The 24,130-nt window shown below is 36.3% G+C and overlaps 1 protein-coding gene across 19 annotated transcripts in view; it reads right to left on the reverse strand.

Moving 5' to 3' along the window:
• Window positions 1-24,130, reverse strand: part of GTDC1 (glycosyltransferase like domain containing 1) — a 375,875-nt gene that overhangs the window by 321,079 nt on the left and 30,666 nt on the right. The window contains exon 2 of one of the 19 annotated variants that reach the window (XM_057744684.1): window positions 5,119-5,495. The exons of the other annotated variants lie outside the window; for them this stretch is intronic. The gene's annotated coding sequence lies outside the window, so the exon portion shown is untranslated. The remainder of the gene's footprint in view (window positions 1-5,118; window positions 5,496-24,130) is intronic. 19 annotated transcript variants of the gene reach the window in all.

The following is a 24,130-nucleotide window of genomic DNA, read 5'->3' on the forward strand; positions in this document are numbered from 1 at the left end:
TGAAAAATATATATACACATGTAGGTAGATCTATAAATAGCTATAAATATATATAGGCTTAGATACAACAACAACAAAAACTAAAAAACAAAACAAAACACTGACAATGAAATTCAGCCATCCAAGAAATGAATCAAAATAAAGAATTAAAGAAGGAAGACATGGAGATATGTGTGGATATAAATACACTATATTTATTTTTACAGAATGGAGATAGAACAGGTTCTTTGTCCTCTGAATGAATGGGTCTTTACACAGAAAAGCCATATTCACAGAGTATGATTAAAATATAAGGCTGCTTTAATGCTGTCTCCCATTTTCAAGTGCAAGAAAAGGAGAATAAGAAGGTACAACATATGCTAATAGGAGAAAACTAGAAAATATTTTTCCAACTGGTACCCCGAAGAAACAGGGTCCTTCCATTTCTGTTCTTTCAGAAATAGAACTGCAGTCAGCAATCTCAGCACATATAGCTGAAGGGGCATGACAAACAGCCTCAATGACCTGGGAGATGCTCAGTGGACCTCTGCTTTTATAGAATCAACTGAATTTAGTACTAACTCTTTTTGAGAGTGACCAGACACTCCAGGGTTTTACTTTTCAGGCACAAATAATCCATCAATCTTTTAAAAATACACAAAACTAGGGCTTCCCTGGTGGCACAGTGGTCGGGAATCTGCCTGCCAATGCAAGGGACAGGACATGGGTTTGATCCCTGATCCAGGAAGATCCCACATGTGGCAGAGCAACTAAGCCCGTGTGCCACAACTACTGAGCCTGTGCTCTAGAGCCCACGAGCCACAACTACTGAGCCTGAGTACCACAACTACTGAAGCCCACAAGCCTAGAGCCCGTGCTCTGCAACAAGAGAAGCCACCACAATGAGAAGCCCGCACACCACAATGAAGAGTAGCCCCTGATGTCCACAACTAGAGAAAAGCCTACATGAAGCAATGAAGACCCAATGCAACCAATAAATAAATACATACATAAATAAATTTATTTTAAAAATATATATGCAACTAAAAGAAAATAATAAGGGACAATATAGGGGTGGAGGGAAAAAGGGTTATTATGAGATAATATGAAATCCTATGAGTGAAGCTCTTGAAAATTGTAAAGCACCACAGAATTTAAAGAATCTTTCATTCAATAAAAAATAAAAATAAAACATTAAAAAAGCCATCAATTACTCCTCATTTCCTGCAGAGTGAATTCTAAACCACTTAGATTTTCAAAACCACCTGCATTCTGACCCCAGGCTGCCTACATAGTTGATTTCCTATTAGGAGCTCTCTTCCTCAATAGCACTGAACCAAGAGGTATTCTTTTAGTCCAATATATGATTTTCTGGGTCCATAGTTCTGTTTCTATTTTCCTTTCCTAAGGGCATGCACAACCTTCACTAACTCTGTAACGTTAGATGCTATTTACTATGCTAGGGCTGTGTCATATGCAATGGCCTATATGAACTTTTTAAAGTGACCCTAACATTCAATTTCTACTTCAATTTCATATAGTCTATTTTTATATAGTTTTTGCTACTTGACCTACACATCAAATTCTTCAGAAAGAAGGAAGGAGAGAGAGAGAGAGAGAGAGAGAGAGAGAGAGAGAGAGAGAGAGAAAGAAAGAAAGAAAGAAAGAAAGAAAGAAAGAAAGAAAGAAAGAAAGAAAAAGAAAGAGAGAAAGAAAGAGAAAGAAGAAAAAGAAAGGAAGAAAGAAAGGAAGAAAGAGAAGAAAATAACACTCTTACATTTTAAGGACTACACAAACTAAATAAGCAAACTATTATTTTATAATCAAATTGTATGAGTCAAAACTTGATTTTACCCTGTAGGATTGTTTCTCCAACTACTGACCAAAGAAAAATATTCTCCTTAAAAAGAGAAAAAAAATGTGGTACTTGTTTAGGGGCATCAGCCCCCAAGAATGGAATTTTCTAAGGGGCCACTTCCAAAGATAATCTGTTGTAAAAAAAAAAAAAAAAAAAAAAAAGAGCAGGAAGTAAGCACTGAATAGTTTTAAATACAAAACTAAGACTAAATAATTGTGAAAATCAGTTACAAAATAGAATGCAAGTGTTACACAACTTGACAAGGTATAAATTTAATAAAAGTAGTAAAAACTAGGAGGTAGGAAAGGCAAATATGTTAATTTCTTACTTTTCATTGCAGGAAATAAACTGATATAATAAAATATATAGTTAATTTTTAAAATATAATGATCCTGATCTGTTACCATTTTTCATAATTTTTTTCTACTTTAGTGAAATCACTTACATATTTCTTATTGTAAGGGATCATCACTTAATTACTGTAACTCGTTTTGTTTTTAATTTCTTTTACTTCTGTACTTTTAAGTGAAAGTAGTATGTAAGAGGATCCTATCCTTATAATTTATCTCATTCCTCCATCTATAAATCTATGTATGTATGCGGGCATGTGCGTGGAGGGGTGGTTTTGTGTGCATAGAAGGAGAAATAAATGTACAAAATGATGTTCCAAATAATTATTTATTTGTAGAATTATTTTTAAATTTATCCATCCTTATTTTTTATGGTGACTTTTTATATAATGCGTACCTAATCATTTAATGCAAATATGTATTTTAAGAACTTGGTAAAGCAACATCATAGAAATCATGAATCTGACTCAGAATAGAAAATCATACATGCCCTCACATATTTCTGTACTCCTTCAGTTATTTATTCACTAATTTATTCAACCAGTAACTGTCTAGTATCCACTATGTAGAAGACATGAAATTGTCTTAAACATCTCACGTGCTATCGAATACTTCATAAGAGTAAGTTTGTACTAGATAATTATAAAGCATATATAAAGCATGTAATGTTCTAGTAAAAGGCATTGATCATATGAAATTTAAAACCTGAAAGAATAAACACAACACAAATACCACTAACAAAATTTTAATTCATTCTTAATGGATTTTATTTTTTTTTTGCAATATAGAAGATAGACTTAAAAAACAAAAAACAAAAACCAACCAAACAAACAATAGGGTCATCCTAATTCCAATCTTTAAACAAAAAGGAAAATCTAAACAAGCAGAAATGCCATCTCAACACAGTGGTTTAGGGTTTGAGTCTTTCTACTTAGAAAAGGGACTGTACTTCCCATGTTAGGAAAAACTATTCTCTCTCACTCTGTGTTCTTATTATCCAGTACCTTCCACCTCAGGATATTCCCTTGAGTCACCTCCCTCTGTACAGTCTACCAGTCTAATGCACTTTTTGGCATAAAGTGGAAACTGTAATGCCTTCTTAGCATATTTTCCCCCATGAACACATTTAATCAAATGCCACAGCTCTAATTCCTCATCTCACAATGGTATCATTCTTTTTAAGAAACAATCCATAAGAATTTAACTGGATAAGCAAAGTGATAGAAATCACCAGACTAGAGTGAACTATTTATCAGAAACATTCTAAATTCTGACAGGGGAGGAGGTGGTAATATTTTAACAAAAATGATCACTGGCAAAACCTAAAAGAAGGTATATATTCAAAAATATGTACATTGGTTCACATCTTTGGTTTACATCTGGTTTTGCTCTGAAATGGGGGAATGCCCAGATAACAACTCTTTGAAAAGGTTAAACAAAACTTCCCCCATTTGCTTTTTGAAACCCACATATATCACGACATTTGTTGGCTGATTCTCCACATGTGCCTTGCAAAAAAAAAAGTGGTAAACAATCTCAAAGATGATGCAAACTTCAGGTATGCATAAGGAAATGCTAAAAAGTGTACTATTTATACAGTGCTGAAAGCTCTTAGGGAGATGATTCAAAAGTATTTTTAAATAATTCTTTGAAACTTGAAGTAAGTGCATCTAGCATCAAAACACAGATTTTATAAATATGAATGATGAACTTTATATAAGTTATGAATTGCATATATCTTGCTATTTTGGAAAAATGTTCTGCTGGAAGACAAATAATGTGATTATGCATCACCTTCTCTTTATTTTTTTTTCCCATGATCCTTCATATCAACACAGAAGAGTTCAGGGGGGAAAAATGAAGTTCATCCATTCAAGTACCTTTGATACAAGCACATCTAATTTTCTTTCCATACCAAGAGTTAAGAGCAGAGAGGGAAAGAGAAGGGAGAAGCATTAACAAGATGGAAAGTGAGGCTTAAGTAGAAGCAAGAATGAGACACGTGGGCTTATAACATGGTGCTGTTTTCCCACAGAATGGAAATGGGAACAATGACATAAGATACATACAGAAAAGGTCACAAATATGAACCACAAACCATGGTTAGAAAATGTGAGATTACTTAGTGAGTCAGATACTGCCACCCAGCTCAGGCACGAACAATCACCTCCTGCCACAGACAATGGGGAATGGCTGCTGGACTTCCCCTCATCAGAAAGTCAGGTGTGGTACCTGCTGCTACAGCTGCTATTCTTAGCTTTGGCCAAGGTCTCTAACAATGAAGCATAACTGAAAGAGAGCGGTCAATGTAGTCATTGACTCCCACTGGGCTCACACTCCCATCTTCTAGTTCTACTTGCAAGATTGTTTCACCTCTGTGAGTCTCAGTTTGCTCATTGCAAAATGTGGATAACAGTTCACAGGACTGTCGCAATAAACAGTTGAGGTGATGAGTGTAAAGCACCTGTACATTGTTTGGCAGGAACACAGAGTTCAATATGTGAGCTCCTATATGCCTTGCATGTGGTTTCCTACATAACACAGTTAGATCTAAAACAGTCAAAACTATATTCTTCCAAGCACTAGCAAGAAAAGCTGCTAAGTTGAGTTTTTAAATAGTGGTTTTCGAGTCTGTACGTTGATATAGGTGATCTCCGAGGGTCCCTTTCATCCTTTTGGAATACATCTCTCAGCCAAATAGGGAACAAGCGTATTATGGTGCAAAGGTGCCTGGAATGCACATGACCACATCTGGGTGCTGGCCATGGCTCTACTAGCTGTGTTCTGGCAAATTACAGCAGCCCAGGATCTCCATTTCCTCACGTAGAAAACAGCAGTACTGAACTAGATTAAGATACCTTCTGGTTCTAAATAGTATTCTATTGTCTAAGTACTGCTTTAAAAAAAAAAAAAGATTTATTATTTATTTACTTATTTATTTTTGGCTGTGTTGGGTCTTCACTGCGCCACGCGGGCTTTCTCTAGTTGTGGTGAGTGGGGCCTACTCATCGTAGCAGTGCACAGGTTTCTCATTGCAGTGGCTTCTCTTGTTGTGGAGCACGGGCTTCAGTAGTTGTGACACGCAGGCTCAGTGGTTGTGGCTCAGGGGCTTAGCTGCTCCACCGCATGCAGGATCTTCCAGGACCAGGGCTCGAACCCGTGTCCCCTGCACTGGCAGGCAGATTCTTAACCACTGCACCACCAGACAAGTCCCTAAGTACTGCTTCAAATTCAACTGGGCTTGGTATTATAAGACCCAAAATGTGTAAGTATGAGGTCCACTTAAATATAAGGAACTGGCAAGCTGCCTAGTGAGAAGAGAGACAGATACATGATAATTAATTAATAAGACAGCTATTCATGTACATAAGCACCATGATAAAAACATTACATAATAAGATAAAAAAGAACCATTACAGAATAAGATAAAAAGTAATACCTGTCTTAAAAACTGGAGGATAAAGAGGAAGCTGTGGAAATAGCTTGAATTAAGAAGCACAGTGGGAGCCAGAAGCAGAACTTAAGCTCTCAAGCACCTCACATTTAAACTTCAGATAATATCACCTAATATTTATCTGTCAAAACATAAGAGGTCTAAGTAAGATCTCTTAAAAATCTTAAGATCTCTTAAGGAGAGCCATTATCACATGCTCTATAGTAAGATAATTACCATTTGATACAGATAATAACAAAAATTTTTTAATTGAAAGATGACATTGGGAGAAAAAAAGAATTCACAGAGAAAAGAACTGAATTAAGAAGACTCTGAAATTCAAACTCTTTAGTATGGCATCCAAGACCCTTCACAATCTGGTCCCAACTTTCCTTTCTAGCCTCATCTGCAACATCCCACCACCATAAATCTCACACTCTTGGCTTCAGGGTGCTATTCACCATTCCCTGATTTTGGTCCCAAATGAATGAAAATTAGAAAATGTGATTTAAAATTAAAAAAACAAGATAAACCAAAACAGAGATATAAAAATTGCTCTGTTTCTCCAGTTCTTAAGACTTCTCTGTAACTTGACAGGATGTCTTATATCTAAAGGGAGAAAGCATCAAAAAAAAAAAAAAAAAAAAAAAGGAGGAAAAGGGAGGACTGGTCAGCAAAAGAATCAGCAAAGTCATCTAGGCAAATGTTCACAAGATCAAACCAAGCCACAGGACAGGAAGTCTTGGCTCAGTTAACTACAATAATCTGGTTTCCTTGGCAATGCTATTCCTAGAGTGGGTACGATGGTCTTAAGCTAACTCAACTGAGAGATGCTTCTTCAAATATCCCTCCAGGTTCTCTTGCCATGCTCAACAGGCGGTCTGTGGCAACATGGTTCTCATGTATCTTGCCAGGAGAGAGCACACTGGTCAGAAATGCTAGGTCAACTTGACAGCGGTATTTCTCAATCATCAATTGACCTCCACAGTAACAACTTGGCTTTCCAAGAAGCCCTGCTTACAGGGAGACAATGAACTGACCTGCCAGATCAATCTGCTGGACAGTTGTATCTCTCACTGGAAATTAATAAATTGACAAACACACAACCATATAGATGTCGATATATAGATATCTATATATCAGTTTCTAAGAGTATGGCTAATGTGGCCCTGCTCCTCAGAGAGGCCCAGCATACCAGGTGTCTGAAAGTATAAGGTTAAACACTAGACCCCAGACCAATGACTCCATGAAGGGAAGGCCAGTCACTTGAGGCCCACTGGTGACAACACACCACTGCATAGCCCTGTGACTTTTAATGTTCACACTCCAACATAAAGCATACACACTTGTGATATCATCCCTCTTTTTATACAGTATTTCCTCTTTCCACAAAGCCCGCCTCCCTCCCCTTCTCCACCTGGAGAACTCCCCCTCCTCCTTTAAGACTATAGCTCAAACATCAGTTCTTCAGTCCCATCTTCCCCAACAACTCAGGTAAAATTAATCACATCCTCTCAAGTGCCGCCCTAGCAACCCACACACACCTTCCTCTGCCAGGGCTCTCAAATCAAAGTGGGGAATCCAGTCTGGCTCCTCCCATTACCTGCTCATCTCCCCAACAAGGCCCATGCATTTGTCTATATTAGCAACTGCTATCAAAGCACCATGTATGCTTTAAGTGCTTAGTAAATGTTAGAATGAGGAAAAGGTAACGAGCTGGCTATGGATAAGTAAAGAGGTGGAGGTGAAATTATTCTACACAGGGAGTAAATAGCATGAGTTAAACTGATAAAGTGAGATTAGACAGGGTCTGTGTGAGATGAGAAAAAGGTCAAGAGCAGAGGGTTCACTGAGGAGGGTTAGTGGTGAAAATAAATAGAAAAGAAACTTACAAACAAATTATTGAGGGTCCAGAATGGTTGAAAAAGGGGTACAAATAGGGTTAAGTAGGCAAAAGGAAACCACAGTAAGTTCTTAGAAAGAAGAGTAACATCAAGAATTTGATAAATGGCATAATGTGGTTGTAAAAAGAACCAGAGCTTGGGAGTCACAGTTTCAATCTCCACCCCACTCTGATCCCATCACACAAAATGACTAGCAGGTTCTAAATTCTTGTAAGCCTCCATTTATTTATCTGTAAAATAGGGATAACAATATCTACCTTGCACAGCAGTTCTGAGGATTAAACAATATTATCTGGTAGCACAGTGACTGAGACACTATATCAGTATCTAATAGTTGCTACCTTGACTGGTGTTATAGACATTAATGAAGCATTGCAAGTAAAGCGAATTAAAGGAGAGAAGTGGAAGTTACAATAGTCACTTGATTTGGGCACAGATATAGACTTAAAGTCACATTAGCTTGGCTTTAGTAATAGCTCTTATCTTAACCAGCAATGATATCTCAGACAAGTCGCTTCTCTCGGTAGGTATTTCCTGACCTGCAAATTGGAATAAAAAAACTCTACCCATCCTATTTCATAAATGTATTTTGTTGGCTATTTTAAATTTAAAAAAAAATACATTTGGAAGTGTTTCATACTCTATAAGGTACTTTGGGGAAGATGAGGGAATGAAGAGGTCAGGACATATTTACAAAATATTTTCAAGAAAGGTTCAAGAACATTAGAGACATTAGGAGATAAGGGACATCAAACTTAAAATGTCAAGGTATTAAGAGAATTCATCTTTAAAAGAAACTCAGAAATTCAGAGAAGAAGAGAGTCTGAAGGAGATGACTTGAGAAAGATCTTATGTGAGGCAAAAGATAGTTGCCTAAAAGCAGATAGGCGTGCAGGACTAGAGTTTGGGTAATGGACAATGATGTAAAATGGAGCTCTGAGAATTGCCAGCAATATTCATCACAGTAAGAGTTATGAGAAATGATGATTTATCTATGACACAATGCAAAGCAAGAACTAAAATGATAAGATTCAAAATGCAATACGTAAATACCTAATAAAGGACAAGGACAAAACCCACCCCACAAAGAAGACAGGTATTACAGGAAGAAGCGTGGGCAGCTGAGAGTTCAAAGCAAAAATCCAAAATAGAGTGCTCATATAACTGAAAAGCGAAGGTCATATGGCATTATAATGTCAAGGAGATTGAGAACTGAGGGAAAAATTCTACAGTTGGCTAGAGTGTGGTCACCAGTGACCTTCAAGAGTGCAGTTCCAGTACAGAGGTGGGACCAAAGCCAGACTGCAAGGAGTTAATCATAATTCCACGATCCTAACACGAAAAAGCAGTTGCCAGTAAACTGAAGGTGAAATTCACAGATAAGAGAAAAGCACATTTAATAATTGAAAGGGGACAAACTTTATCTCAAGAAAGCTTCTTAGGATTTTTAACACTTTCACAGGAAAAAGAAGACTTTGGTTTTTCAAAATCTCCCAAAAGACACATATAAGTAGCAAAACACATGAAAGTTAAATTTTGCTGCAATTGAATGAGAAAGAAAGAAAGAAAGAAAGAAAGAAAGAAAGAAAGAAAGAAAGAAAGAAAGAAAGAAAGGAGAAAGATTTAGCCCTAATAGTGATCTAAACTTTTGATTACAATTAATTCACATACCCTAAATAAGGCATTTTGATAACTAAGTTATATTAACTACTCAGGCAAATCATAGTATCCTTTGTATGAATAAATTACATATTACTAAAAAGAACAGTTAATAACATTATTATGTAGTATCTAACAAGTAAACATTCCTTTCTAATACCCCATATTTCCATTTCTTAATCCTATTTTTAAGTAGGACATACACATGTCTTTTTGTGGTTTCATTCATAATATACACTAACAGATATTTGCTTTACATAAGTATCAGCTACTTTTAATTCCATTTAAAAGTATAATACATTCAAAAAGATCAGTGAAAAATAATCATTATAAAAACCATAGTGGGAGAAAATAAGTAAAATTCTTTCAGGAATCATGAGACTCCCAACATCCAGCTTGAGGCAGGTCTTCAAAAGGGAAGAGTAGAATAAAACAAACAATCCTAAAATCTGTATGGAACCACAAAAGACCATGAATAGCCAAAGCAATCTTCAGGAAAAAAAACAAAGCTGGAGGCACTATGCTTCATGACTTCAAACTATATTACAAAGCTATAGTAACCAAAACAGTATGATACTGGCATTAAAAATAGACACAGAGATCAATGGAACAGAATAGAGAGCCCAGAAATAAACCTACACATACACTGTCAATTGATTTACAACAAAGAAGCCAAGAATATACAATGGGGAAAGGACAATCTCTTCAATAAATGGTGTTGGGAAAACTGGACAGCCATATGCAAACAAATGCAACTGGACCTCTATCTTACACCATACACAAAAATTAACTCAAAATGAATTAACGATTTAAACATAAGACCTAAAACTATAAAACTCCTAGAAGAAAACATAGGGAAAAGTCTTGTTGGCACTGGTCTTGATGATGATTTGTTGTATTTGACACCAAAAGCAAAGGCAACAAAAGCAAAAATAAATAGATGGGACTATATCAAACTAAAAAGCTTCTGCACAGCAAAAGAAACCATCAAAATAATGAAAAGACAACCCACAGAAAGTAATTTGCAAATCACGTATCTGAAAAGGGATTAATATCCAAAAATATATAACTCACACAACTCAATAACAACAAATCCAATAAAAAAAAAAAAACTTAAAAGTGGGCAGAGGATCTGAATAGATATTTTTCCAAAGAAGACATACAGATGGCCAACAGGTATATGAAAAGGAGCTCAACATCAGTAATCATCAAAACATTAAAAAAAGAACTACCACATGATCTAGCAATTCCACTTTTCAATATTTATCCAAAGAAACAAAAACACTAACTCAAAAAGGCATCTAAACCCCCATGTTCATCGCAGCATTATTTACAATAGCCAAAACATGGAAACTACCTAAGTGTCCATCAATGGATGAATAAAGGAAATGTGGTGTGTGTGTGGAATGGAATATTATTCCATCATTAAAAAAGAAGAAAATATTGTCATTTGTGACCCTATGGAAAACAGTATGGAGGTTCCTTAAAAAATTAAAAATAGAATTACCATATGACCCAGCAATCCCACTACTGGATATATACCCAGAGAAAACCATAATTCAAACAGACACATGCATCCCAATGTTCATTGCAGCACTATTTACAACAGCCAGGTCATGGAAGCAACCTAAATGTCCATCAACAGAAGAATGGATAAAGATGTGGTACATATATACAATGGAATATTACTTAGCCATAAAAAGGAACAAAGTTGGGTCATTTGTAGAGATGTGAATGGACCTAGAGACTGTCATACAGAGTGAAGTAAGTCAGAAAGAGAAAAACAAATATCACATATTAACGCATATATGTGGAATCTAGAAAAATGTTACAGATTAACTGGTTTGCAAGGCAGAAATAGAGACACAGATGTAGAGAACAAACATATGGACACCAAGCGGGGAAGGGGGGTTGGGGTGAATTGGGCTCTTGGGATTGACATATACACATGAATATGTATAAAATAGATAACTAATGAGAACCTGCTGTATAGCACAGGGAACTCCACTTCACTATACAGTAGAAACAAACACAACACTGTAAAACAACTATACCCCAATAAAAATTAAATAAATAAATAAAAGAAAAAAGAAACTTGAGGACATTACACTAAGTGAAATAACTCAGACAGATAAAGATTATAGCATACAATCTCACTTATATGTGGCATTTCGAAACAAAACAAAGCAAAACCAAAAAACTCATGGATACAGAGAATAGATTGGTGGTTAAGGGGTGGAGGAGTATACTGTGGGAGAAATGGGTCAAGGGTAAAGGTGGTCAAAAGGTACAAACTTCCAGTTATTAAATCAATGTAATGGGAAAGTAATGAACATCATGGCAACTGTGGTTAATAATACTGTATTGTATATTTGGAAGCTGCTAAGAGAGTGTATCTTAAAAGTTCACAACACAAGAAAGAAAAATGTGTAACTGTGTGGTGATGGATGCTAACTAAACATATTGTGATCATTTCACAATATACACATATATCAAATCATTATGCTGTAACCTGAAACAGATATAACATTACATGTCAATTACATCTTAATTTAAAACTTTTTTAAAAAAAAAAAAGGAAGGGACGGAGGAAGACATGCCTGCTTGCATCTCAGTCACCAAGACTTTGCTGTAATACCAAAAGAAAGATGATATCACATTAATTCTTAACTTTTTAAAAAAATAATAAAATGTTGCACCAAATTAATAAAAACATAGAGATACAATCAAAAAATGCCATTTGGGTCAAGTTTTGTCCTTCTCATCCCCAAATTTACACTCAAAAGTGCTAATTACAACAAACTGACTTTATAAAATTGGCTCTTTTTGCTTTCTAAGTGATGGAAAAATTCTAATGAAACATACCAAAACAAAATGACCAAAGCAAAGAATCAGTGGGCCAGAGAAATCCAAATTTCCCTGTTTCTGACTAAGGTCCAGTGGGAAAGAGCACTAAACCAGAAGTCAGGAGCCCTAATTGTAGTGCAGCTCTACTCATGAAAAAACAATTTAATTACTAACCCTACTCAGTTTTCCTCTTTTAGTAAAGAGAAATCTCACCTACCCCACCTACTTCCAAAACTGTTGTGATGATAAAATGAAATGGCATATGTAAGAAATATAAATAATTACATTTGTAGAGAATTATAACTATACACATATACACAGAGCTTCACAAATATAAGGCAAAAATCCATTAATCATTATTTTATAGTACAGATGGATTATTTTAATTAATCCACACACTATCTTTATGCTTAACAAATTTTAATATCATATTACTAGTTCATTATTTCAATCATTCTCTGAACATTAATAAATATAATTAGTAGTAAATTTCAATAAAGTGACATCTTGATTATTCAGCCAGTTAGGTCTTCTACATTGTTCATAAGACAGTTTACCCAAAAAAAAAAAAATAGCAATTAAATCAGATAAAATATATTTCTTAGCTGCTCTTTTAAAGATTTGGTAGGAAAGAGAGGTTTAAATGAAAACTTTAAGATTATTACTATTTATTTATATTTCATTTAGTAGAGTTTACTTTCTCTAAAAAAATATTGCAGGTACTAGATATTTTTTCTTCTTCTATGTTCAAAATCACCCCTAATAAACGTACAATTCTAATTCCTAATAAGTATTGTTCTCCAGGTAGAACAAAACTATTCAACTGTACTTCTTTTTCTTCATAGGATAGTCAAAACTTTCGACCTGATTTTCAAAGGGATAATGAGTGTAAAGATTTTCCTTACATTTTCAAGCAGAGGTTTGGTCTTCCATTCTGCAAATAAAGAAACTCCATGGAAATAGCTCTTAGATAAAATCATACTGTCATAAACCATGACAGTCAGTAGTCACAAGCATTTGAAAAGCACTTGAAGTGTGACCCTATTTGCTCATACTCTAGAAATAAACATATAATCCATGCTGCTTTCTTAATCACTGCAATCTAAATATTGAACAGCTTGGCTTTGATATTATTTTTCCAGCATACAGAAGGAAAGAGACAAGCCATTTTGAGATTAATCAATTTAAGAATTAATCCATTTCAGAGGCCTAGGTCTCTCTGAAACCAGTTTTAGGACCAAATGTAATTCTAAAGAAATTTTTCCTGAGTAACTTTCCTACCTAAAGACTGAGAAATCACCTCTAAAAAATATAAGTAGACAATAATATAAACGCCTACATTTAACCTAAGTCTTGAGGTAGTAAGCAGAACTGGGATGAAGTTTGAAAAACATTTCAATACCTTTTTCTGCAGGGCTTTTTCCAGAATCTACCACCCTCTAACTGTCTTACCCCTAGCTTTTCCCTTAATCTCTTCCAATTACCTGCCTACCTTTAAGAAACTGTACAGAACAAACCAGGAAATAACTGGAGCAAAGAGAGATGAAACCGACTATTCTATTACCTTTGTCCCAACCTGAATCTCTGGTTTAAAAATCTCTATCTACAAATCTTAGCTAAACAAACAAACAAACAAACAACAATTGAAGCTTCCCTGTTTCCGTCCCACTTCCCTCCCTCTTTCCCAGAGGTAACCACTTTGCTGACATGTGTCTATCATTCCTATCATTGACTATTTAAACATCATCTACATGTGATTGCTTTTATAGAATTAAACTCCATAAGCCCACAGGCTGTGTCTGATATTGCCTTCTGTGTAGCATCTAGTAATCAGCATACTCTATCATTTAAGTGCTACAAATACCTCTAAAGAAAATTAATAAATATTTAGTAAAACTAATTAAACAGAACCATACATTGTCACAATAGGGAAAAAGAAACAAATTTCTTCCCCATTTATGAAACTCAGCTAGGAGTCTATTATCTAAAGTTGATCCAAAAATTCAAATTATTGAAAAACTGGGTTTTAATTTAAAAGACTGATTAAGCAAAATTTAAAAGACAAAACAAAATTTAGGTTGGAAAAAATACATCTTTCATCCAAATTATTCCCTATATTCAACACATAATTTATTCTGATTTTTGTTTGTTTGTTTTACCACATTAGAAGTTATTTGTCTGTATTCCCCAGGCAGCAGCAAACAACACCATGCATGAGGACTGATATAATTACATGCCAAAAAAACAGACCAGCACCCTCACACTCCAAACTCCCCTCTGTGGCTCCTTCAAGCCCCATATGTTGCTAATAAAACTGTTTCAATCATACCTATGAGACAGTTTTACTGACATAGTAGCAGGCCTCTTGGTTCTTCACTAGGCAAACCATACCACCAAAACTGTTACAAATGCAAATTTTAAGACTGAGGCAAGTAGGAATCTATATTATATCCCTGTGCGTGTGTGTGTGTGTGTGTGTGTGTGTGTGTGTGTGTGTGTGTGTGTACACAGATACATATATATTTCAGAGCACAGACACTGCATTAAAACTACAGTTCCAGGGGCTTCCCTGGTGGTGCAGTGGTTAGGAATCCGCCTGCCAATGCAAGTGACATGGGTTCGATCCCTGGGCTGGGAAGATCCCACATGCCATGGAGCAACTAAGCCCATGTGCCACAACTACTTAGCCTGTGCTCTAGAGCCCGTGAGCCACAACTACTGAGTCCATGTGCCACAACTATTGAAGCCCGCACGCCTAGAGCCTGTGCTCCACAACAAGAGAAGCCACCACAATGAGAAACCCGCGCACCACAAGAGTAGCCCTCGCTCGCCACAACTAGAGAAAGCCCTGCGCAGCAATGAAGACCCAATGCAGCCAAAAATAAAGAAATAAAAAATCTTTAAAAAAAAACACAAGAAACTACAGTTCCACTACTTGATTCTGTAAACTTTAAAATGCCCATGCTAGATAGACAGACTGACAACAGCATGCTAACAAGAAACTATAACCCTAGTATTATCCTTTCATATTGTTAATACGATCAAATCAAATACCCACCTGGTAGAAAATAATGACAGTCAGAATTCTTTGTAATAATTATAAAAAGATCCAAAAAGGAAGGGAAAACAACGGAACACTGAAGCAAAAGAAATTTTACAAACCTACTAAACTGATAAATGATCCAGTATTTATGTGCCTGACTCTCTACTTCAGGAAACTAAAGCACTTTCACCACATATATGGTTAATTTCACCATATGTAAAGTTTTCTCATAAAACATGAATGCTGAAATTAACAAAAAGTTTTTTTTTTAATCCTGCTATTATAGGAAATGCTCAGTTAGATCAAGATAATGCATTCTCAATTTTTTCTAGAAAACTTCTCTAGGGGACCCTCCCTAAGACATTATTTCAACATGACCTCAATTAGTAAATCCTGTGGGGACAAGACTCCTTTTAATAGTCATCCTAAGAACAAAGGGGTATGATGAATTCTAGTCTCCTTTGAGCTGTGATGGCAGCAAACAGGAAAGAGGAGGCAGGGGTGCCAGTTCAAGTACAAATCTTTCATAGTACCATCTGACCATTGTCCCAGAGCTCAAAAGGCCCAATTAACACCACCATGCAGAAGAGGGAAAAGGGTCTAAGCTGAGAAGACCTGCAGAAGTGGTCAAAAGGACGGATCCTCTAGGGAGTGATCAAGCCTGAAAAATATACCAACTCTAAAACACAATAGTTGAGCCTACAGGGCTGAACATCTAACACTGACATAAACAACTGCAGTGCACCCTATTTGTTGAAAGATGAATTACTGCATTTGAAAACACAGAATTCTAGACTGGGCAGGAATCTGTGGATCATCCATGCTTCCTTCCACTAAATGCAAGAAGGTTTCATGTAGCATTCTTATCAGGTGGACGATAACCCAGTCTCTTTGAGAAAATTCACGATGATGGAGCTTAAAAGCAACTGCTGACACATTGCTTTAGGCCTTGCTTGCATACGAGCGTGTCATTTCTGCCTAAGCCTTCTTGCTCATCAATGACGTTGGCCTGCTTACTTAGACTTCAAATCTGACCCGCTCCACTAGACCCAGACTTTTACTCGGTCCAGTATTTGGACTCCCAGTATCCACATACAAGCCAGACATTCTAAATGGAATAATGACCCTAGTCTATCACTACCTTAGGGCAGTTCCCAGCTATAGCTCCCGTGGTCTGCTCTCATCTATGAAAGAGCACTACCACCACCACCCCTAAGACTGTCCACTGCTCAGTCCTAACAGCCCTATGATCACAGACAAGCTTCATACTAGAGGAATTTATCTTGGCTTCTCCAGTCCAAAAATCATCTCTGACCCATATAGCTATAATGGCCTTTGGCTAGTTGTTGTTAACATTCTACCAGGGCCCAAGAGCATCTGGAGTTCTAATAAAACCTATAGATCTTCTCCTCTGAAAAAGGCACAAATGCATATATAACATTATACATAATCTCAGAGTGTTCCCATGAACCCCAAGTTAAGAATTCCTGTTACCTATAACAGGGGCTCCTATGTTCGAAAAATTAAATACAGATTCCACATACACTGACACACTAAAGGGTACTTTCGCTAGACTCCCTTGCAACTTGAGATCTGCGTATGCCCAAGGTTTCCCAAGGAGGAACACTCTTAGGAGACCAGAAAACAAGGAAAGATAGCAACCAAGTACAGGCAGATCAGCCCATCCAGCAATGAAGGCAGGCAAGACAATGACTCTCCTGGGGCCAGCAGCAAAAGTCAAGACTCCTCATTCAGCAGCTTCCAAACTTGAGCAGGGCAGCATGGCTCTGAGACCAGAGATGGCCATGGCTCCATTAGCAAGCCAGCTGAAAAGTGTAGTGGTTCCAGGAGTTGTTCCTAGAACATCAGCCTACATACAGTCTATTCTTTCCACTATTCTATTTCTCAAAGATTCTATAAACTATTACAACTTAATAAATCCCCTTCTGCTTAAACGAGCTATAGCAATTCTGTTATCTGCTACTAAGAGAATCCTTTCCAATACATGGGCCAAGGAAGCAGAACATACGAAATAAATATTCAAATATAGTACCAAGGGACTTCCCTGGTTGGTGCCACAGTTAGGACCTCATGCTCCCAATGCAGGGGGCCCAAGTTTGATCCCTGGTCGGGGAACTAGATACCACATGCATGCCACAACTAAGGAGTCCGCCTGCCACAACTAAGACCTGATACAACTAACTAAATAAATAAACAAATAAATACAAATATAGTACCAAAACTAGGCTTTAAAATATAGGCCCATGGTTGCATAACAATGTGAATGTACTTAAGTGTCACTGATCTATACATTTAAAATGGGTAAAATGGTAAATTTTATGTTATATACATTTTATCTTAATAAAAAAGTATAACTTTTATAAACACCCCTCAAAATAATCTATAGTTTAGCCCAGGAATCAAGAACTCTTAGATAACCTTGATTTAGTTAACTTATTCCTGTTCCAATAGTATCAAACAAGCAAGTCACTTACCCCCTAGCCTCTTGGTCTCCAAGTGTAAAAAGTGGAAGAAATCTCAAAATATATCAGGATAAGTCAGACTAAAATTCTGCAATGGGTGAAGTGGAGGGTGGGAAAGGAACAGGGCGATATTTGTTGCAAACTTACTATATGCTTTCCATATATCCTCATTTAATCCACACAGTAATAACAGCTACCCAACCCCATTCATAATAATGCTTCAAGGTATATGTTACAATCCTTTTCTTACTTATGAGAAAATGGTGGAAGAAAAGCTAAGCAACTCACCCAAGGTGCACAGCTACTGACTGTTGGAGTAACGACAGATCAGGATCTGTCTGACTCCAGAGCCCTGGCTCTTTCTATACTACATTTCTCTTACTGACTGCCACGGCCACAGTGCTCAGCAGGCAAGGGCTAATTAAATTATCCACAGTGATGGAATCATCACCCAGCCAGGAAAGCAATTCCTGAAAAGTGTCACCTAGACCATTAATATAGCATGCCCTGTAGAGTCAAGTGTGATGTTCAAATACAGAAATAACTAGATGATGATTATAATGATAATAGCATCCAGCCGCCATTTACTGAGTGCCTATTATGCTTTAAGTGCTTCATATACACTACTTCATTTAATCCCCTGAACATCCCAGTAAGAAATGCACAGTAGGTATTACTTTCATTTTACAACAGAAGAAAATGAGATGCAGAGAGATTAAGAACTCTGCCAAATATTATACAGCAAATCAAATTCAGAGCCAGAATTTGAACCCAAGTCTCTATAATGCCCAAATACATGTGTGGGGACTATAACTTATATTTCCTTTTCTCTGCTAAAGAGCCAGACATGGGTCTTATACACGTAAGCATTCAATAAACCAGTGGTTCTACTTTGAAATTAGGGATACCAAATGCAGACCAAGAAGTTACACACGTTTAGCAGTCTCGTGCTGACATGGAGTGAAAAGACATGAAGGAAGAAATGATAATGAGGAGTCCATCCCTGAAGGTCGATATGTTTGCCAGCAAAAGGATCAGAACCCCCTTTCTTCACGCTCTTTCAGCCTAGCCCACCTCTCACTTCTCCCCATCTCTCACCTCTCCCCTACAGACAAGCACTAAGAGTTGCTCTATCAAACCTTAGCACACTGTTGGAAATGATACAGACTACACTGTCCTAAGAGAACTGTACGAAAGCAAGGAAATCACCTGCAAGGCATCTGATTCAGCAGGTCTGATGTGGGGCCTGAGAATCTGCAAATCTAACAAGCTCGCAGGAGATTCTGCCACCAGACCACACTAGTTTCAACTATTATCATCCTAAAGGTTCTTTTCGTCCAGCAAGTTCAGCCACCAAAGAGTAACTAATGACAATTAGGAAGATGGTGTTTACCTCTCTTTGATACAGCAAGGCTTTATAATGGATATAATTAACAAGCTGGAAAAGAGCCAAAGGGTTGGCAGAGTAGAAGCTAAGGAAGAGACCACATGGTCTAAATCAGATTATCAATGGGTCCTCAATGAATCCAGTAAATTTCTAAAATTAGCAATGACACATGTAATATGCGATTGTTAGAAGTTATAGGGTGGGGTATGGGGGTAGAGGAAAAGGAATAAAATTTGAATAAATGAAATAAAATTTAAATAAAAGGAATAAGATTATAAATTTTATAACTAACATGCAAAGCTCAGCACCAAAAGAAAATGTTGCCCTAGCCTGGTACAAAACTTTATCTTTTGATAAAAATAGGCCTCACTTTTAGCTAAATAACTTTATTTCCCAAATAAACTATAGCAGCATAAAAAGTTAACAGCAGTGGGAATTCAGTGTATTCCCAGATGATAATAATGAGCTGCAAAAGGTCAAGAAAACTCAAGACAGAACATACACAATGATGGAGTCACTGTTCTCTTTTATTTACAAACAGAGAAAGGAACTTATTTATTTAGTATCATTATGACAGACCCACCCATATATGGAAATTGTAGCTTGTGTAGTTAACTCAAAATATGGTCCGAAACCACATGTGCTGGACCAGAAGGAAAATCCAGTCTCATAAAGCAAAAACACCACTATTTAAAATTACATGCTAGCAAAATTAACAGCTTATAGAGTATAGCCTTCCATTAAACAAAAGCCAGGACATGATTTTGTTTTTGTTTGTTTTAATTCAACTGACATAAGGACACAAAGTCTACCAAGATACCATACCAAAAATAAATAAAAACCAAAAAAGCAATTATAAAGAAAAAGAAACTGACATAGTGGAACTGACATAGTGGGGAAAAAATGGAAAATAATCTAAATGTCCATCAACAACAAAAAAGATAAATGGGGGTATAATCATAAAACTGAATATAATATAGCTCTAAAATTCACTGAACTATAGCAGTGGTGTTATGGGCTGATTCCTATCTCCCCAAAATTCATATCTTGAAGCCCTAACCTCCAGTGCCTCAGAATGTGACTATATTTGGAGATAGGGCCTTTAAAGAGGTGACTAAATAAAAATAAGTCTATTAAGGCAGGCCCTAATCCAATATGACCAGTGTCCTTATAAGAAGAGGGAATTTGTACACAAAGAGACACCAGAGACGTGCACCCACCCACCATGTGAAGACAGAGCATACAAGGTGGCCAGCAAGAAGGTGGCCATGTGCAAGACAAGGAGAGGGAGACCTCAAAAGAAAGCAAATCTGCCAACACCTTGATCTTGGATTTCCAGCCTCCAGAACTGAGAAAATGAATTTCAGTTGTTTCTATCACCCAGTCTATGGTATTTTGTTATGTCAGCCCAGGAGAACTAATACAAATGACCTCAAACTTAAACATTCATAAAAATCACCTTATTAGAACTCAAACTGCTGGGCCCTACTCTCAGAGTTTCTATTCAGCAGGTCTGGAATGAGGCCTGGAACAGAGCTGGCCCCGCAGATGCACAAACATGCTTGCAAGGGTGCAGTGCTCTTGGTGTTATGCTCTGCCATTACCACCTCCAAATTATTAATAGTTTGAACAGGGTTCTAGCATTTTCATCTTGCATTGGGCTGCACAAATGTATCCAGTCCTAGCCTGAGAATCTGTATTTCCAACAAGTTTCCAAGTGGTGCCAAAATTGCTGATCAGGTACCACATTCTGAGAACTGCTGAACCATCTGCCGAACCAGGTAGGTCTAAAAACATAATATTGGGCAAAAGGGGGCAAGCTGTAGAAGAACAAGTATAGATATCATTTGTATAAGGTTTTTGTTATGGATATGCATATATTAAACAAAAGTATAAAAACAAGCATATTTGCTACCTCTGAGGCCAGGAACAGAATTAGTGATCGGCAGAAAGCCTCAGTTCTGTCTGCAAAGAGCTTCTACTTCTCAAATAAATGAAAAATAAAAAATTGAAGTAAGCATGGCAAAAAGATTCAGTTTTGACAGAGCTGAGAGTTACACTGTGTTACTCTCTATACCTTTTGTACTTTTCTACAAATTTAAAACACTTGAAAAAATTTGCAAAAAGAAAAGAACCTTACCTTTTATATAATCTGAGTAACTTTGGTATCACCCACACTCTAATAAAATATTCCATTCAAAATTTTAAAATTTGCCAGTTGGAAGAACCATTCTACTTTTGAAAATAAATCTCTTCACAATAACCAAGATATAAAGTTATTTGAAATTTGAGAATCATAATCTAAATATCTAAATAAATCCACTTTAAATGAACAACACATCTAAAAAATAACTATGAAAATTAAGAACACTAAAAATGAGAACAACTATCCCTTAGAAATAATAGTAACTGCAAAATTCAGGTTAGTTTGACTCATATGTCTTTCGCACAAAATGACAAAAATAAATTTTAAGCTGTTTAGTAAAACACAAATAAAACATAACAGGGGGTGAAATTCCTCCAAACCTAGAGAAAATAATATGGAAAAGTTATATCTCTAACATACAGAAAATCCACACAAATCAAAATGAAAGGAATAAAAATAAATATTAGAAAATTTCAATCTAACAAATATTTAATAAATGTAAATTTCATAAACAATAACTTTTAATTATCAAATTAGCCAATTTTGTATCAAAAAAATGAATAATCAGTGCTGCTATTTTCATTTTACTGGGAATGTAAAATCGAAAAACTTTCCAGAAAGCAATTTAAAAACATAAATTAAGGGCCTTAAAAATATTCACTCCCTTCAATCCAATAGTTTTCTCTCTAGGAATACATTCTATGGAAAAAAATCAAAATAATGAAAACAAACATTTATACACAGATATATTAATCATAATATGTATTAGAAAAATTACAGAAAACTAAATAAATCATGATACATACATACAATAAATGAAATTTTAATATGTGGGAAGTGATTATGACGTAAAATTAAATAAAAAGGAAGATTATAATGGTACACATACTATGATCTTAACTATGGAAAACTATAAAATTTCAAAGAAAAAAAATGATAGGAAATATAACAAAATATTAACAGTCTGTCTCTGGATAACAGGATCATGGGTGATTTGTTTCCTTAGCTTCTTTCTATAACATATACGTATTACTTTTACAATTAGAGAAATAAAAATTAAAAAATATTAGCACTTTTCACTAAATATAAAACATTTCAAACTAAGGTATTAAGGCATTTAATAAAGTACTTTAACTGTTATTTTAATAAATCTTTGAAACATTCATTCCAAGAAAAAGCTGATTATATCTGAGAAGATATACCTTTTAAAATGAAGACATTCTTTAAGAAGTTCTTCATAGTTTTTCTTCTATTCTAATCCTTTTCAGTCAAAGGCACCTACAGTTCTTCTAGCATCAAAGTATCTGTTACATATCTTAAATTTGTTTCCTAATCTATCATTCTAGAACACAATCAATTTAACATTCTAAATCACACATTTTCATCAACCTGCCTAATGTGAATGGCTGAGACCCCAAGACCTCGCAATCACTGAGCTGTCCCTTTACCTAAAATATCTCTATTTTACAAACCAGCTCTATAAAGACAGTATCATCACCTTGACTTTGCAGATGTACAAACTCACAGAGGCTAAGTAACTGTCTCAACATTGCACAGCTAGAAAGTAGCAGAACTGGGTCTTAAACTCTAGTCACTCAACTGCAGTACATCACAGCACCTTTCAATAAAGCTAACATAACATAAAACCCTGGTTTGTTTGCAATTTTAATCCTGCCTCCTAAGGACAAACAAGGATAGAGTTCCAGAAAAAGATACAATTACAAAAAATGTAACAAAAGGAGCGAGCTATTAATCATACAAAAGGATTTCAATCTGTATCCTTATCACCTAGTTTGTACATTTACCTACTGAACACTGACCTCATACACCTGAATCACTTAGTCTGAGACCAGAGATAAGAGAACACAAATAACCAGGTAAAGCGTTGTGACAGGCTGTATTTTCCAAAAACGACCACAGCAGTGGCCATTTCCAGCCCCGCATGCACTTTCAAGCACTTGCCATTCCCTCACCCAAACGCAGGAACAATTTCCCCTTCAGCTTAAGTTGAGCAGGGCTTTGTACCAAGGAATATAATGCCTCAGAAGTAATACTGTGTGAATTCCAAAGGCAACCTATAATAGGCAATAAATTGTCCCTCCGTATCTGCAGCTTCCACATTCTCAGTCTACCAAACACAGATCAAAAATATTTCAAAAAAAAAACAAAGTTTCAGAAAGTTCTGAAAAGCAAAAGTTGACTTTGCCATGCACAGGTAACTATTAACATGGTACTGACATTGTATTTACAACTATTTATTGATACATAGCATTGACATTGTATTAACTGTAATTGATAATTATAAGTAATCTAGAGATGATTTAAAGTATACAGGAGGATGAAAATACTACACCATTTTATACACAGGACTGGAGCATCCCCTGATTTGGGTATCCTGGGGGGATACCAAGGATGACTGTAGAGGTTCTTTCTCTCTCTCTCACTCTAGCTCTGGCTCACTCTATCCTCCCTCTCTCTCTCCCTTCCATATTCCTCTCCCTCTCTATTCTCTCTCTCCCTTGTCCCCCTCTTCCCTCCCTCACCCTTCCAATCTAGTCAACATATGTGAGGAAGCCCAGGTGACATGGAAAAGCTACAAATAAGTGTTCTAACCCAGATTCCCAGTTGTTATCTCAGCTAACAGCCACCATCACCTAGCAAGCATGTTCCTGAAGAAGCCTTCAGATGATCTTGCCCTCCCCTTTGAGCCACACAGCTGACACAAAGCATAGCAAAGACAAACTATATCAAATGAACCCTTCCAAATCACAGACTCCTGAGCAAAATAAATGTTTTTAAGCCACTAAGTTTTACAGTTGTTTATAAAGTAGTAAGAGGTCACCAAAACAGATGACTGGGGCTGTATTCACAGCAAGTTAAAGAGTTTTGTGATCATTCCATGCAAACTTATATGGTAACTTTCTGCAATTATCTTCTTTAAATTAGCTAAACCATAGCCAGCCCATAGCTCCTTTGACTTCAGATTGGTCTCTGGAAACCTGAATCTTCAGGACTGCTTGATTCTCCTTCTAGAGTCAAAC

This window comes from Hippopotamus amphibius, chromosome 8 (genome assembly GCF_030028045.1).
Source record: "Hippopotamus amphibius kiboko isolate mHipAmp2 chromosome 8, mHipAmp2.hap2, whole genome shotgun sequence".
Taxonomy (NCBI): domain Eukaryota; kingdom Metazoa; phylum Chordata; class Mammalia; order Artiodactyla; family Hippopotamidae; genus Hippopotamus; species Hippopotamus amphibius.